Source organism: Saccopteryx bilineata, chromosome 4 (genome assembly GCF_036850765.1).
Source record: "Saccopteryx bilineata isolate mSacBil1 chromosome 4, mSacBil1_pri_phased_curated, whole genome shotgun sequence".
NCBI lineage: Eukaryota > Metazoa > Chordata > Mammalia > Chiroptera > Emballonuridae > Saccopteryx > Saccopteryx bilineata.
This window is the reverse complement of record NC_089493.1, coordinates 64,883,962-64,896,889: the sequence shown is the minus strand read 5'-3', so window position 1 is coordinate 64,896,889 and position 12,928 is coordinate 64,883,962. Positions and strand designations below refer to the sequence as shown.

The 12,928-nt window shown below is 40.8% G+C and overlaps 1 protein-coding gene across 11 annotated transcripts in view; it reads right to left on the bottom strand.

The window, feature by feature from the left end:
- The window catches only part of RAB27A (RAB27A, member RAS oncogene family), an 85,590-nt gene that overhangs the window by 51,409 nt on the left and 21,253 nt on the right, over positions 1-12,928 (bottom strand). For 8 of the 11 annotated variants that reach the window (XM_066276234.1, XM_066276225.1, XM_066276229.1 and 5 more), the window contains one exon: positions 10,387-10,501. The gene's annotated coding sequence lies outside the window, so the exon portion shown is untranslated. Of the gene's footprint in view, positions 1-10,386; positions 10,502-11,080; positions 11,135-12,928 lie in introns of those variants that run through there. The other 3 variants (XM_066276226.1, XM_066276227.1, XM_066276228.1) reach the window with 2 other exon arrangements.

Genomic DNA, 12,928 nt, shown 5'->3' with positions numbered 1-12,928 from the left:
TATCCCCGAGTTTATAAGAAACTGATAAACAACAACTTTAGGAATTTTGTTTTAATGTTTGGAGAAAAATTTTAAAGCATGTGATATTAAACAATTTCAAATGAGGATAAGATGAAGTTCTACATGAGAGAGGTGACCGTAAGGTAGTAGAAAAAGTTTTGTAAGCCACACACAAATATCTAGCTCATATTTTACATAATCATGGTTTAGTAAATTTACTTTTTAAAATATATTCTCCACATACCTACACATTTAATTGCCAAAGTTTATAAGTTGAGTGGTTTGACCTCAGGAATTATCTTTCCATTTTAAAAACTGATGTTATCAATGGGTGCCTTTTTTAAAGTTGAACTTCCCCATATGTATGTTCACATCACATAAAAACACAAGTGTTACATAGCTATCAAGCAATGAGAAACTAAAGCTTCCAACAATAAATTCCAATGATACTAATATATTTTCCCATAAATGAGAGAGCATCTTAAAAATTCATACATGAATATCCAAGTAAATCTTTTCCATATTTACATTTTAGAGTCTAAAGTATAGAACACAATAGAGAAAATTACACTGCATGGAAATTACAAATATTGATTTGAAATAATCTCCATGAATCACCAGCATCTCTAAGCGGTTCAGACACACATTCCTTTAGTTCCTCTAAAATATTTCTAAACCATGAACATTTCCAACACAGGAAGAGCAGATATTAAAGTTCTGTGACTTCTAATCTAAAAGATCTTAATCTTATGTTCTCTGGAGAAGACAGAAGCTTACGAAAGAACATTTGTACACTTCTACTATTAGGAAATTGGATATTTTTCACATGGATTCTAGTGGAGCAGTTTTTATACTTTTCTTTAGATACAACATGTTTCTGAACTCAAGAGATATGGTGTGATTTTTCAAACCAAAATCTGGGGCATGAGGTCTGCCAGTGGGTTTTATGTGACCCTTTTGGGGAAAGGTAGAGTTGGAAATATAGTTTAGTTGCCAAAGTATTAGAATTTCTGAAGCATCTCACTGGTTTATGGAGCACATACATGCACAAGAATAGGTGAAATGGGGCAGAACCAGAAAATCCATGGAGTTGATCATCACAACACACCTCTGTGTACAGATGACACATGTAATTATTTGGGTTCTCTTCACTTCTACCAGTTCAGGGTGGAGCCCTACTGATTGCTATAGGGGGGAAAGGGAAGGGAAATTATTTCAATGGAAACATCTTCACCTATTTGTGCTCCTTTTCTCACAGCTTCCGTAACAGAAGGATCACGAACTAAACCAAATGCTTCTCCACCCATTCCACTTGCACCCTGGAAACCTGTCCTCACAAGCCACATTCTACTGTGAATATTTCTTTCCACGTCATCTTCTCAATATGCTTGAGTGCTTTTATCTCGCTTAACTTATCTGGGTATATGCTAATTCTAAGTACTCCTCTCCCATCTCACGAGTGTTCCTCAGCTCTCCAGTATACTTGCATATTTCCTGAAAACTGTCTACTTCTGCATTGCTTCTCCACCACCACTCACCAATGAACTGACAACAGGCCAGCTGTCACTCAACTGCTAATTGTATCTACCATCTGGCTTTTCCTGACAACCTCTTCCTTCCTCTAGTTCCCTCTGTTCCCTGCTGATTTCATTCAGGAGTGACTCAAGAAAGTATCTTGGGGCTCCACTGATAGCTGTTCTTTTTTGGTAAATTAAACTATATTTGCGTTCAACTCAACAGTATTTGATCATCAACTTCTATGTACCCGGTACTGCTAGCTAACAACTATGAATGGCATGAAAAAATAGGTGATCCAGCCAGTCCCTTCATAGATTTGTAATTGAGATGAGAAAACAAAATGAGCTCATTGTCTACAAAAAATATATAAGATATGGTAATCATGGAGGAAGATGTCTGGTACACCACGTAGCTCACCTAGCACAGGACGTCAAAGGTGAAGTAGGTTTGATGTCAGAAGACCTGGACTCTGCTACTTCCTAGCTGTGTGACCTACAGCCAGTCACATAACTTCCCAGCCTGTTTCCCCAATATGGGGATACTTACCTAGCAAGATTATTAGAATGAATGCATTTTATAAACTGCAAACGGCTGGGCACAGAGAAGATGATGATTTTATTTTATTTTTTATTGATTGATTTTAGAGAGAGAGGGAAAGAGAAAAATGTCAATTTGTTGTTCCACTAATTTATGCATTCATTGGTTGACTCTTGTATGTGCCCTGATAGGGGATCGAACTTACAATGTTGGCATGTCAGGCCAATACTGTAACCAGCTGAGCTATCCGGCCAAGGCCAAGATACTAATTTTATAAGACAAGCAGACCCTGGGAGGTCAGAAAGAGGAAACTATCTCACCAAGTATTCAAGCAGGAATCAGGGCCTGAGCTGAGCACCTTCAAAGTCAGGACAGGTTTAGCTGGATGACGAGGAGAAGGAAATACAGCATGTTTGGAGCAAGAGCATATTTTGACTTCAATTTAACAAGTATTCAGAGCCCTGTTAACACCTCAAAGGTTACAAATGTCAACAAGATTATCACTCTTTCCCTCAAAATTCACAGGGAGACTGTGCTAACAAGAGAAATACACAGCTATAAATTCACGGGAATGCGTACGAGGTGACGCAACAAGCTGAAGGGCGCTAGATGCCACCCCATCAGTGCGCGGAGTGCCAGGCCCAGCTCTGCTACCACCTGTGTGCAATCCGGCATGGGTCACCACCCCTCTCCTGGACTCATTTTCTCAAATATGAAATAAGAGGTTTAAACTCGATGTGGTCTTCCCTACACAAACACTCTATGCCATATGATTCTAGGTTCAAAGTCCAGAGTTTAGCTGAAACAGGGTCATGGTGGCAGCTTTCCTTTGTATCTCCTCTCCTTCCTTAAAGCCTAGACAAGGACAGCAGCAGCAAAAATGAAGCACAGGGGTCTAATTTAAAGATCATAGAATGCTTTGCCACACTGGGTGAAAGACAGAGCAAAGAGAGAGACCTCCAGGGCAGCAAGATGGTGGTGCAGACAGAAACAGGATATCTGAAGTGGAGGAAGGGAGAAAGTGGAAGTGGATATAGATTTTTGAGGGTGGGTATCATATATTTGGAACAGAGAGATGATGAAATTGGATCAGAACAGGTGGAGTGTTAGGAGTAAGCGGTCACAGAAAAATGCTTGAAAACCACCCCCACTCCCTGTGGCCCACATTTATCTCTGTCCTTGGGACAGAGGCAGAGGAGCCAACAGTGAAAGGTTCAAAAAGAAGGCTACGACTGTACAAACCACAGAAGAGGGAACGCAAGGCCAAGGATCACAGTAGGGTGTTCTCAGCAAAACTAAATCCCACGGGATATGATGGGCAGTCCCTGCTGTTCTGATGAAATTCATTTGCAGACATCATGCCTCTGTCATAAGATGCTTTATCTGGCAGTAAGAGGAAAATGTCAGTGAAGACACCCGGATGTCACTTTGGCCCCACAGCAGTCTCTCCTTCAGGGAGCCTTTATTAAGGCATCTCTATACAGACTCAAAACTTAGACCTTACCCACCACCTTACACCATCCAACTGAAAACATGTTAATGAAAATACATACAGGCCAGGAGTCATATCATCGTCCTTCAGTCTCTCAGTCTCTTTCATTTGGTTTGAAATAGTTACCACTTTTACCACTGACGTTGAGAAATGACATGCCAAAACCTTCTCTAATTGCTTAATGCCTGTGGGTTTTCAGAGGAGAATTAGCTTCCCTAAACCACACCCCCCAGGTTTTTGCTCTCATTTAAAATACTACTGCTATAAATATGCATGTGTCTCCTGGTGCATGCCAGCAAGAGTTTCTCTAGGAAATTGCTTCTCAACCTTTTTTGTGATATTTGTACGACAAACGGAGGCAAATTCTCATTATCGGGGACAACAGATCTAGGGGTATCGGCCATGCCAGACCCTGCCCATCCACCCTGAGAAAAAAAGGGTTCAATATCCCAACACATCTGAACCACTTGGGGACATGCCCCAGGAGAGGCTCTGCTCTAGGTTCAACACAAGGAGTGGAAGTCCTGGGGTAGAGGTTCATGAATGTTCAGTAAAACAAGATAATGTCAAATTACTGTCCAGTTCAGTTGTTTTACACTCCCAACTTCACATCTTCAACAACACTTGGTGTCTGTTGTCTGACTTCACAAAATGGTAACACATTGTGATCTAAATTATCATCTTTCTGATTGTTAATGTGGTTGAGCGTCCTTTTTTCAGTTGTTGGGCATCTGGTTTCTGCTTATGGAAAGGCACATTCATGTGCTTTCCCTACTTTTCTGTTGTGTTGTCTTTTTCTTGTAGACATGCAGGAAGGAGTTCTTTATATATTCCTGACACTAGTCCTTTGTCAGTTACAGATGTTGCAAATATCTTCTTCCTGTTTGTGGTTGGTCTTTTCCCTTTTTTAATGGCTCAATCTTGAGCTAATCAAATCTATCAATCTTTTCTTTAGTAGTTCTCTTTATATCATGTTGAAGAAATCCTTCCTTACCTAAAGTGATAAAAAATATTTCCTACATGATTTCCTAAAGGTGCTGTATTTTACTTTTAAGTCTTTGATCCACTGGTAATTTGTTAAGGTGCATGGAGAGATCCACTTTCATTGTTCTTCCCTGAAGAATGTGTAATTGTCATAATACCATTTATTGAAAAAAAATTATCGTTTTCCTAGTGATTCAACATTTATGGGCAGATCTGTTTTAGGTCTCTCTCTTCTGTCCCTTTTGTCATTTTCACTACCTCTTGGCCAGTATCACAAGGCCTTTATTATTATTTTTTTTTAATTTTAGTGAGAGGAGGGAAAGCAGAGAAAACAGATTCCTGCATGCGCCTGGACAGGGATCCACTCGGCAAGCCCACTAGGGGGCGATGCTCTGTTTCTCTGGGCCGTTGCTCAGCAATTGAACCTTTTTTTTTTTTCAGCCACCAAGCCATCCTCAGTGACCAAGGTCAACTCATTTGAACTAATTGAGCCATGGCCGCAGGAGGGAGAGAGGGAGAAAAAAAGAGAGAGGGGGGGAGAGAGAAGGGGAGGAGAGGAGAAGCAGATGGTCACCTCTCCTGTGTGCCCTGGCCAGGAATCAAACCCAGGACATCCACATACCAGGCTGACGCTCTACCACTGAGTCACCCAGCCAGGGCCTACTATGACTTTTCAATACAACTTTATATCTGGGAGTACCAGTTCCCTCCACTTTATATGCACATTCTTGACCAGGGGTCCCCAAACTTTTTACACAGGGGGCCAGTTCACTGTCCCTCAGACCATTGGAGGGCCGGACTATAAAAAAAAACTATGAACAAATCCCTATGCATACTGCACATATCTTATTTTAAAGTAAAAAAATAAAACGGGAACAAATACAATATTTAAAATAAAAAACAAGTAAATTTAAATCAACAAACTGACCAGTATTTCAATGGGAACTATGGGCCTGATTTTGGCTAATGAGATGGTCAATGTCCAGTTCCATATTTGTCACTGCTAGCCGTAACAAGTGATATGACGTGCTTCTGGAGCCATGACCGTGCATCCTGCGTCACCAGTAGTATTGTACGTGAGCGACGCTGCACTTTGCAGCGCCACCACATACAGTACTCCAGGATACATCGCATCCTGTGCTCCTCTCACTGACCACCAATGAAAGAGGTGCCCCTTCCGGAAGTGTGGCGGGGGCCGGATAAATGGCCTCAGGGGGCCACATGCAGCCCGCAGGCCATAGTTTGGGGACCCCTGTTCTTGACCTTTCACACTTCCATCTAAGTTCCTCAGAAACCAGACAGCGATTTTGATTGGGATTACATTAAATCTATAGATAAAATTGAGAAGATTGACATATTCATGTTATTGACTCTACCTATCCATGTCTATGTATTTGTCTTTTAAATGCCTTTTAAAATGTTGCCAACACATAAATCCTTTTCATAAGATCTTATACATCTTCAGACTTATTGATAGTCTATATTTTGTCACCACTGTGATATCATATATATCTTCTATTTACTACTTAGCCATACTAATTCTAATGATTTGTTAGACAGCTAAAAATATTACTTTTTTTTTCCTTTCTCTTCTCTATACCTTTTATTTTTATTTCTTGCCTCTTGATGCTAGTTAGGACCATAAAAGTACTGAATAGACAGTTCACAGGATAATGTGGTAGGACTTCATGTCATACATACATCAAAAAGCATTTTCTTTAAAGAGAATAGATCCTATCAACAAAATGATCATTGATGCTAATCTGATAGAAGGTATAACTGATTTTTCATGGAATTAGGTAGGCTGTCTGACATTAAGTAGAAAACACAGGCCAGGCTTAGAGCCATGTACAGGGAGCAAGTACTGAGGTGACTGAGTGGGCATGTGGGAGAGCATTTGTACTTACAAAGGAATAAGACAGAAAAAGGTTCTGATGCATTTAGGGGACCCCAGAAGATGGATATGGCTAATGGCTGCATGGGGACAGGAGAAGATATATCCAAACAGAGGCTGAGAAGATGGGGATTTGGGACCTACACCTGTAAGGACCCTTATATGGCACTCACATGTTTGTGTGTTATCTTCTGGGCAGGAGAAAGCCACTGTGGGCTTTTATAAAGGAGAGAACATGAGGTCTGTGCCTTAGAAAGATCTTTCCGGCAGCCACGTGGAGACTGGGAGTACATAGAGGAGGAGGAGGCTGTGGGAACGGCGGTGAGTGACTTGTGTCAGTGACAGTGTTGATAAAGAGGAAGGAATTCATTCAAGATATGTTAGGATGAAAAATCATTATCATTTCTTAACTGACTGGTACAGGCGTTACAGAAAACCAAAACTTTTAAACTGGTAACTGAATGAATGGTATCATCATTGAGGAAAAGATATTTTGAGATAATTGTAACTAACACCTACTGAGTACTAAGTAATTTAATCTTCACAACCCAATGAGCTCTCTCATTCACAAATAAGTAAAAGGCAGAGTCAAAATTTGAATCCACATCCACTCTCCACTACATTATACTATCCGGGACATGACCAATTAAATGTCCCTCATGGCTGAGGGCTATCCAGGGAGTTGTGTTTAATTTGTTTAAATGGCATTTGGAAAACTGAACCAGGGCTCAAAAGAAAAATAAGGGTTAATGATATGGATTCTAGACATAGTTGATTTCTTGAGACCAAGGGAGAGAGAAGATGGACACTTAGAGTGAAGGAGAGCCAAATGTATGGATCAGGAAGAGAGATCCAGGAAAGACACTAGGAATAGGAAGGATGTTTTTAAACAATTGTCTAAAAGCCAGGTCAGTCGCCACAGCACAGATGTGCAAGCTTAAAGCCGTCTGGACTTTCTCCTTCCTGAGAAACAGGGGACCCATTCAGTATTGCTGAATAACAAATCTAGCGCTCAGAGCTAAAGCATCAGGGAGAAGCCTAATAAAGTATGAAATGGGGAAAACACAAAAACAAACAAACAAAAAAGTCAATGCTCTCAGCCCTTGGGTGATTTGCATCTGTGTTTGAGCAAAGCGGCTCCTGCCTCCAGAAAAGCAGCAACACAAGCTCATGTCTCAGGAGCACCCTCATCTCATTCATCACCTCTACCCTCCAGTCCCCACCGAATCTAGCCTCTGCCCTGCCCAGAGGACAGGGACCCTGCAAGGACATCAACACCAGCAACGTAGAAGAAAGCAGGAAGCCACTCTATTACAAAGACAGCCCGAAAGAATGATGGCTTCTGCAAAAATCAGCTTTTATTTTTAATGGGCATGTTACATGACTCATCAGCTATCATGTATGCTGTACCCTAAGCTCTACCTCAAAATTAACCAAGTTGAGAGGGAAGAAGGAAATAATAATAGCAAAAGATGAGCAGATATCTCAGGAAGCTTTAATCCTAAAAAAGTGAAACCAGAAACAGAAGGAAGTGGTTGAGCATTTCCTCTTTAAGCACTCAGGTACTTAAGGTCTAGAGTGGGCAGAAGCTGAAACTGCAGCAGAGGAGCCCTGGGCTCTGGGACCTGCTAATATGCGCAGGTCCTGGTTACCATGGTGCCATCCTGCTGGCGCAAGGTTTCATCAGCATTCTCTTTCTGCGACAGTTCCTGTCTTGTTGGCAGCCACAAGAAAGAAGAAAAATTGTTGTATTCTAATGGCTGCTGGCTCACTGAATACCATGTCTGGAAAGAACAAGGAGAAAATGTAGGGGATGGGGAAGTATCCAGGATGAGATTAAATCCCTTAGGAATGTATTAAATCTAATCTGGATAGTCTATGTGAATGAAATGTCCTCATGAATAAACACTCCTCCCCAAAGCATTTTTTTTTTTTTACCTATAATCCAAAAATATTGACAGAGAATGTCAGCTTTTTATCAAGGTTATTTTCCAGTGATTTCTGGTAATAGGACTCTGGGTTCACTCCTAGATAAAAAGCATGAACTTGTAGCAAAGAAACAAGACGATGTATCAGTCAGCACACACAGTGGCAGTCAGGACATGCTGTGGCTCTGACACTAAATCAGCCAAATGATCTTAGCACTTCTAAGCCTCAATTTCTTCACCTGAAATGAGGAGGTTTTACTAGATGAATGTTAGGGGTCCTTCCACTCTCCTAGACTATCTTGAGGGTACTTGGGAGTAAGAGAGCCCTTTGGGTGCCTCTCAAAAAAATTATCTCTGTGTCCCAGGGGCACCCAATTGTGAAAGTGAGCACAACTCGGTGGAAGAGATAAATAAACACATACACAGGAACTTACATCCATACATTTGACTAAACCAATGTTAGTGAGCAGAGACCGTGTCTCATTCACCTTCACACACTCAACATCCAGCATAGTCTAGGCCAGGGGTCCCCAAACTTTTTACACAGGGGGCCAGTTCACTGTCCCTCAGACCACTGGAGGGCCGGACTATAAAAAAAAACTATGAACAAATTCCTATGCACACTGCACATATCTTATTTTAAAGTAAAAAAACAAAACGGGAACAAATACAATATTTAAAATAAAGAACAAGTAAATTTAAATCAACAAACTGACCAATATTTCAATGGGAACTATGCTCCTCTCACTGACCACCAATGAAAGAGGTACCCTTCCAGAAGTGCAGCGGGGGCTGGATAAATGGCCTAAGGGGGCCGCATGTGGCCCGCGGGCCATAGTTTGGGGACCCCTGGTCTAGGCACTCAGCTTAACAAATGGCTACTGTATGCCCCTGCAGGCAAATCTTTAAAATGTGATAGGATGAAATCTTTCCAACTTATCTGTTACAAGCTGAACTTTGTTGCCCCCAAAATTGTACATTGAAGTCCTAATACCTAATACTTCAGAATGGGAGCTTCTTTCAAGATAGGGCCTTTAGAGAGATAATCAAGTAGGTGGACCCTAACCCAATATGACTGGTGTTGTCATGAGAAGAAGAAATCTGGACACAGACATGCATAAATGGGAGATGACAAGAAGAGACACAGGCAGAAGATGGCCATCAATCAACAAGCCACGGAGAAAGGCCTGGAGCAGAACTTTCCCTCACAGCCCTCAGAAGGAGGCAACCCTGCCAAGACCTTGATCCCAGACTCCTGGCCTCCAGAACTATGAGACAATAAATGTCTGTTGTTTAAGCCACCCAGTTTGTAGCAGTTTGTTATGGCAGCCCTAGCAAACAAGTAGTACAAATTCAAAAGTAGAGAGGATTGTATAATAAAATGTATCATCATACTCATCAGCCAGATCTTTCATTTCTACACACAAATTATCCCCAAAATACATGGACTTTTCCTTAACGCCACAACGTGTTTTGGCGTTTCCACAACGCCATTACCAAGCCTAACAAGATTAATCATTTGAAGGCAAATTTAATTGATAGAAAAAATACACCTTATAAAATACACCTTATACTAAAACACATACTTAACATAAAGCTTTTCTCCATTAAAGCTATCAAGAATATTAAAATAAAATCCTTATAAGTTTGCATTTTGGAGGGTAAAATCCTCAGAGGATGAACAAGACTCTTAGAGCAATTGAATTCCTTAGCCAGCTCTCTTTATCAACATATGGTCTGAGAATAAAAACCTGTTACTTTATCAAAGTACAGAAAAGAAAAGAAAGGAAAAACGCTGTTAGTATTCATACCTACTGTCTGGTTATTGCAATGTACTTTTCAAACTAAAGAGATTTAGCAGACATCTTAAAATCTTTAAAAAAAAATACTTTAGTGCTTTTTTAAAAAGTACTAATATGTGCTGTAGTATTCTATGTTAAATTGTATACACTTTAAGTACCTGAAAATTGACATGGCAGAACTCAAAACCTCTCAAAAAAAAAAAAAAAAAAAAGATAAATGTAAAACCATACCTTGATAAAGTATAAATCCTTGGTTGTTTTCTAAGACTTTACAAACTGGAGTTCCAAACTTCAACAATTAGGCAACTTCCAATCCCATGTCCTCTTCAAAAAGCTTACTTTCTGTCTAATACAAAGAAAAATGTTAAAGTCAGAATCGCCTTCTTACCAAAGTTTTTCAAGAGTCTCTTGAAAAACAGTTTTCTCTATCAACTTCCAAAATCAGACATCAATGTAAAAACCCACAATCCAGCTAATTAGTCTCAGCTGTTTGTCATATGGTCTGCAGACCAGTCAAGTGATTTCACCCTTTCAAGCTTACGAAAACCTAATTAGACTGGCCTCTCAGACAGAAGGCGGCGGTATTAACCTCTTCTAGTATTAGCGAACTACTACGTACTTCAACTCTCTCTTTTCCCCCCCATCAAAAAAGTTGAACTTTTGTCTTCTTAAGAAAACATCTTTTTAAAAAGTATCTTCTCGGGCCCCTCCAAGCTATACTAATATTGTTTCTTTGCAAATACAATGCCTGATCCAAACAAACCATACAGGAGACAAATGGAGGGAGTGGACAGAAAGGGGGCTTGACGACTTACTAGAACACTCGCTCCTGGCCTCTGGACTCATAAGTAAAACTGTCCACTCGGGCTGTCCACCAGATAGCTTGCTGGCATCTCAAATTCAACATGTTGTGCCCTCAACTTACCTCCTTTGCTCTTCTCCCTGGACTCTGGTTCAGACCCACTTCTCTCCCTGTGTTGAGTAACACAATCCCAGCACACACCCAGCCAGAAATCTGATGATCCTCACTGACTCCTCCCTCTCTTCCTCACCCACTTCCAATTGGCCACCACATTCTAGGGATTTCTCCTTCTCTCGCCTTTATTCCAAGCTTTTATTTCTCATCTGAATGACTACAATTAACCACTTATTTGGTTTTCTGGCCCTCAAACGGGCTGCACTTCCACATCCTAATCCATCCTCTACATTGCACCCAAAGTGACTTTCCAAAAGGCCGCGAGGGGGTCCATCACTCTCTTCTGTAAAACCTGCCAGTGGCTCCCCCCAACCTCCACAATGAAATCCCTACTCCTTAGGCTTCTGTCTTCAGTGTTGCCTACCACTCCCTACCTGCCTCCTGCCTCCAGAATTATTTGTACTTCTTTTTTATTTTTTTTAAAAATTTATTTATTCATTTTAGAGAGAGAGTGAGAAAGAGAAAGGGGAAAGGAGCAGGAAGCATCAATTCCCATATGTGCTTTGACCAGACAAGTGCAGGATTTTGAACAGGCGACTTCAGCGTTCCAGGTTGACACTTTATCCACTGCGCCACCACAGGTCAAGCCTACTTGTACTTCTTGAAACCAGTGGTTTTCAAAATGTGAAATCAGCATCATTAGCATCACCTTGGAAATTGTCAAAAAAGCACTTTCTTGAGCGTGCCCCAAGCCTACCGAATCAGGAATTCTAAGTATGGGTGCAGCACTCTGTGTTTTAAAGAGCCTGCCAGGTAATTCTGATACACACCAAACTGAGAGTCACTGCTCTGAACGCACCAAGCTCTTTTTCCAAGAGAGTGAGCCTTCTTCTAAGGAGCAATGCTGAGTCAGAAGCCTCATCTCGATATTTATACTTTCATTGAACTGGTCAACACTGTATGATAATTATCCAATTTACTTGTTGGTGAATGAATATCTTGAACACGGGAATTGTGTCTTATTTGATTAACTCATTCCACAATCATTTATTGAACACTTACCTGTCACTGAGAGAGATGCTGGACAGAAAACTAATGACTCCATCCTTTGCCACTAAAGGAAACCACCCTCTGACTTTAGCAGCTCAAAGTGTCCCAGAAGACTCAACCTATCCAATTTACAAAACCCTACTACCATCCTAGAGAATTGTGGGCAACTAAGAAAGTCTGAATATAATCACCCTGACATCTCTTGTGGTAACTCAGAATTTCTGGTTCACACATGATGCCGCTCAGATGTATAAAGGGGGAAAGGGTGCATCTTCATGAAAACTTAAAGTCCTCTTTATTATCTCACAGCAATATCTAGCATTTGGATAATAATTTCTTAAAGTTCTCTTATTATCTCACAGCAATATCTAGAATTTGGAGAATAACTTAGTGCAAGCATGTACCAAGATTTTTAAATCTCAGATTTTTAAAAAAAGTTAAAGTTTCACATTAGCCCTTCTCAGCCTTCACTACGCACAGGGCTATCCTAGGATTCTGTTTAAATGCTAATTATGACTCAGTAGGATTGGGTGGGGCCCAGGAATCTCCATCTCTCACAAGTACTCAGGCAATTCCCAGGTAATACTGATGCTCCTAGTCCTAGAACTACACTTTGAGTAGCAAGTAAATTTAGACAATCCTATTTTTCATAGAACTATCAGTCTTCCCAGTAGAGCAACAAAACCCTTTCTGACCCCTTTGCATGGAAAGCTTTCTAAAACATCTTTCAACTTCAGGATAAAGGCCTTCACATGCAGGCCCTGGTCAGTTGGCTCAGTGATAGAATGTCAGCCTGGTGTGTGGATG